General features: G+C 41.0%; 1 protein-coding gene across 1 annotated transcript in view; it reads left to right on the top strand.

The window, feature by feature from the left end:
- The first annotated feature begins 4,504 nt into the window (after positions 1-4,504).
- Positions 4,505-5,084, top strand: part of LOC104949186 (chromodomain-helicase-DNA-binding protein 6-like) — a 50,038-nt gene continuing 49,458 nt past the window's right edge. Inside the window, exon 1 of the mRNA XM_010775493.1 lies at positions 4,505-4,580. The gene's annotated coding sequence lies outside the window, so the exon portion shown is untranslated. The remainder of the gene's footprint in view (positions 4,581-5,084) is intronic.

The raw sequence follows: 5,084 nt of genomic DNA, 5'->3' as shown, positions 1-5,084 counted from the left end.
CTTTGGGCGCTCTCTGATTGAATACGTTGGTTTTCTTTTACGTACCCTCGCCACCTCTACTCACAACAGCCGCAGAACGCCTAAATGAGCTTCCGAAGTCATCTTCGACGACCTCAGGGCGTCCGAAGATGACTCGGCTCAGGGGTTAGTCAAGCCGTGCCCTTCGAAGCCCACGTCAAATGCGCACTCAAACAAACGCCGGACGGTCATTTTGTGGTTTCATCTTCTTCTCTCACTGATTGAGTGATTTGATTGCTCAAGAGTACTTGATTTCAATACTACTGGAAACTCCTTTTCAGGACGCCACACTTCGCGCGATGTACCACGAGAGCCTCTAGAGTCCACTATTCCCCACCCCCCTCACAATGAACCAAACCACTGAACCGATTACCAATGTGTTCGTTTCCTGTTTCTAATGCTAATGCTAATAATACAATGCGAGGATAATAAAATGGCAGCTTCACAAAACTTTTTGGGAGTTTTACGGGGCGTGGTTTGCAATCCGCCCAGCCAATCAGACATAGGAACCTTTCTCTCCCACGAAAGCCCCTGCTCTCTAGCAGGGACTGAAAAGGGGGTAAAAATGTTCTCTAGAACTAATTTTAGTTCCGGATTGTTTTGGTGTGAACGCGACATTTCGGAACTATATCGGAACTAAAGTGGGAAAAGTACTGCGGTGTGAACGCACCTATTGAGTTCTTTTTAACCAAATATCTCTCAGAGGGGCGTGGGGAGGGGCTCCTTATTTTCGTCTAAAGTAACAGACAGAGAATCAGCACTTTTGAAACAGGGCTGAAACAGAGGGGATTATGGGATGCTGCAATGATCTGTTTGGTATTTGGAGCCAAACACTTCAGAGACATGTCTTGTATATATCTGAGACCTATAATATATTGAGGAAAAACAGTAAAATAGGGGACCTTTAAGGTTTCAAATCAACAAGAAACCTTACAAAACAGGTGAAATTTGTTTAGAAATATTCCTCATTTCTTTCTTTGAAATGCAGTCTGCTTCTCTTTTCCAGACAACACTTGATGTGTGTTTGCTCCTCACTAGATGGCAGCACAGCCCTGACTCGGCTCACAGCAGCTCAGACTAGCCTCCAGCTGCCAGCCGTTATCCATTATTAGTCTACAAACAGAAGCACTGTTGTTCTCCTCCCTTTGTACTCGTGCTTCTCCGTATTGTGCCGCCCATACATTAGAAGCCGTGGAGAGCACTGATTTCCTGCTGCTTCACTTCACTGATGTTTTAAACAAGATGCATAGTCTGAGTATCACGATTTAAAGATATGTCTCATGTTTAGACCTTCACATTTTGGATGTTACATCGTGATGTGAAACTGCCACAATGCAAACTGTGTGTCAGGATCAAAATGTATTCTCGTACATGGCCATAACCTCCTCTAATGATGACGTTAAGTGGCTCGTATTGATTTGATAATGTGGCTGTTTGGTAGGTCCAACCTTTCTGATCCTCCACTCTGGCTGCAAAGAAAGGAAATCAGCCAAGCTCTAAAATATGCAAATGTTGTTTCACAGTCTGTGTGAAAAGCCTCAATGGGAACTGCTTCGGTTTCAGCACACTGACAGGGTTTTCTATGGAAGGTATTTATAGGTTCAAGATGTCTGCATTGAAGTCATTCATTACTCATTACTCTATCACAAGGATTTCTGTGTTACAGACAATATAATGTGTAGATGGCAAAATGAAAAAACAAAACATCCTATGGGACATTCAACCTATTAAAGGTGGGGTATGTAAGTTTGAGAAACCGGCTCACTTTTTGTTATATTCCATGGAATGCTCTTAACATCCCGATAGCAATGAATATATGAAGTGCTTTGACAAAAAATCCATTAAAAAAATGTCATCTGTGGAAGCCGTAGTACTGTAAAAAGCACGACCAAACATCTGAGCCGGCCCGGCTAAAATAACTGGATGGCCTACCTGCCTGTCAGCCTTCCATCTGTGCACAAACTTATCTCGTGCCCTCATTGGTCATGTGCGCGTTCGTGTGTGTTGGAGGAGGGGCTCTGTAAGGAAGTCTGAAGGAAGTGGCAGATTTTTTTCCAGTTGTGTATTTTCAAATTCTAGCGCACTCGAGCTGGTTTCTCCAAAATTACATCCCCCACCTTTAATAGATATTTGCGTTTTGTTCTATGACACAAATATACATCACTAAATACCCCACTGGTGAATGTCTGAATCGTCTATGTTTCAATAGAAGATCAGTTCAACAGGTGTCTCAATGAGACTACAAAACAGCATTACGCTAACATTAGCCGCCTTTAGTTTAGCGGTGGTGACGTGAAGTCATCTGACCCTGCTGTAGTTCCTTTGTAGCCTTACACAAGCATTTTACTTTGCTTTTTACCAATAAATCATAAAAGCGGTGTTAATATGTGGAGATTATCCTGCTGAACAAAACCTGTAATATCTGTGGCAAACATGTGTTTGCCACAGATATTATTATTCTCTGCAATATTCCGAAATCTAATGGAAAAATCCCATTGACCTTTTGCCAACGGATCAAAATGCTATCTTCAGGGTCTAAAGTAGAGACAGGTGCAGGAGGGACACACACGCACGTCCATAAATCAGCTTCCATCAGGAGCCTCTGCTCCTTCCACGCTCTCTGCCTCCTTTACTCTCTGTAGGAGCCATCACAGCAGGAGGTTGCCAACTCTGGTGTGAGACACACACGGTGCCACCTCTGATGTGTGCTCTATCAGCAGCAGAGCCATCTCCACGCCCACACTGCTGCTTCACATGCTGAGTGTGAAGAACAATGTTATAAACACATAGGAAGATATGCTAAGGGTGACATTAGCGTGACAATTATTTCAACCAGATCAGTGACAAAAATATGAATGGGGAAAGAGAGACATTTATATAGATGACAGACACAGCTGCACATTCCGTAAAGTATTAGATTTTTGGCAAAACTCTGAAAGATGTATAAAGTCATTTCTCTGGCAGTTTCACTTTACTTCGAAGTGTTCTAAGTAGAAGCTATTCTGACAAAAGAGTGAGAGTTATAATTGACAGAGAGAGTGACCGAGAGGGAAAGAGGGAAGCGTAGACTTAGCGTGGGAAATGTATTTCCCAGACTTGAGAAGATGAGGCACGTGTGAAGCTTTGATCGTCTTCCTGAAGGTAATTGAAGTTGTCGTCCGCTTTATTACCTGTTGAACCTGAAGCTGCTCCCCGCTGAGCCACTGTGCTGCAGGAGCATCTGCTGGATCAGAATGCTAACGCAGCAGGCGGCCAACACATGCTGCAAGCAGGATGGGGAAATGAAAACAAATTCACAGAAAGGAAACATTACCAGGATGGATCTATAAACCTTCAATATGCTCAAAAACTGCATGAAAAGTTCAGGTGCTGACTCAGGAATGCCGCAGTGTCTGGACAACAAGTTTGCTATTTATGAATCTTAACAATTCTGGACTGGACTTAAACTTGTAAAGTTTTTATGGAGGATTGCTCGCTTGAGTTGCAGAGGGACTTTTATTTAACTTTTGTCATTAAATAAATGACAAAAATACAGATAGTGTGTATTATTATTAAGTGTGTAAATATCCAAAATACAACAAAAAAAGTAGTTGCACATAATTCATCCCACCAGGTTTACAATATACTGTATGTAGTGTTTCACAAAATGTTGTATTTACAGTATATAGTATTTTATTATATAGTTGAACTATATATTGTTTTGTTTATGTTAACTTCCAGATTGCATTATTCAGATTTGCGTGAGCTTACATTTTTATTTGAAATAGTGAATATGTGAAAAATGTCTCAGTGTCAAAGTGATTTAACATATTTTAAATCAAGCCTAAAGGTTATGAAAGAAAATGATAAAAGAAGATTTAAGCATAATAATCGTTTTTTTCACACTTTAGCTCTCTATTAAATGTTGATAAACATATGAAACACATATTCAATTATTATACAATGTATAATAATTTAGTTTAATCTAATTTAAATCTGTGTGTACGTTTATATTAGCAAAGACAGAAATGGCTATTGTATTATGTATTCTAAACTCTCTCAGAGTGTCTCTCACTAACACGTTGCTGTGATCAACACTCAATGAAACAGGAAGTCGTTTTATTTCCCTGCTGTTTATTCTTTAACTCCTGCATCAGCCACAGGGTGATGTGCTGTCATGTCAAACTTTTTTCCCCTTTGTTTTTTTGTTTTTTTGGTGCCTCAGGAAATTCTTCCTCTATGGTGCTTTTAGCTCTTTTCTTTACTTCAGAACATATTTGACAGGTCATATTCTGACTTTGTTGCATCTCTGCATCTTGGTAGCTCTTTCTTCTTCTGTAGTCGTTTCATATTTTCTGACATCTTTAGTCAAACATAAAGGGAACTCACAGTGTGTGTTCTCTAATCCTTTTAGTTCCACCCTTGCAAGTGTTGTCCTTACAAGACATTGCTCAGTAGGACATAGTCTGAGGTATTAAAGGTTTTTTTATGTCATTTCTTTTGTCAGCGTGTGCAAAGCAGAGGAGGTGAAAGACGAGGCGGAGAGCAAAGCTGATGGAGAGGACAGAGACGAGAGCAGCAAGGTGAGGAGAATCTCTCCTGAGACGCAACATTAGAGTTTGAACAGATCTCTCTTTGTTTTCTCCCTTTCTTCCTGAGATTCAGTTCATTTAGTTATGGACACATTATTTACCTCAGCGCAGTGGCGTAGCTGTGGGTGGGCCTGGGCCCACCCACATGCACTTCTGGCCAACCCACAGCCAATCAGCGCGTTATAGCGCAGAGCCGGGAAGCCCAGAAGGAAGTGCCACAAACTGTAGTTCCTCTAGTGGCCAACAGGGGATGGATGCAGAAAGGATCAATTCCCATAGACCCCCATGTTAAAATGCCCAACTTTACAGCAGAAATAAACATGTTTCTAGCCTGGATCAATAAAACGTATTCTGATATAGTTAGATTCCACCTTCATGACAATGGAATAGGGAGTGCATTTTTTTTACCGTGAGTAAATTAGTAAGTAAAGTAAGTTTTTGCCGTGAGTAAATGAAAGTATTATTTCTTCTTGAGGTCTGCAGTGAAGCGTGTAC

This window comes from Notothenia coriiceps, unplaced genomic scaffold, assembly GCF_000735185.1.
Source record: "Notothenia coriiceps isolate Sejong01 unplaced genomic scaffold, NC01 NC01_scaffold00015785, whole genome shotgun sequence".
NCBI classification, from domain to species: domain Eukaryota; kingdom Metazoa; phylum Chordata; class Actinopteri; order Perciformes; family Nototheniidae; genus Notothenia; species Notothenia coriiceps.
The sequence above is the reverse complement of the archived record's forward strand: the minus strand, read 5'-3'. Positions and strand labels throughout refer to the sequence as shown.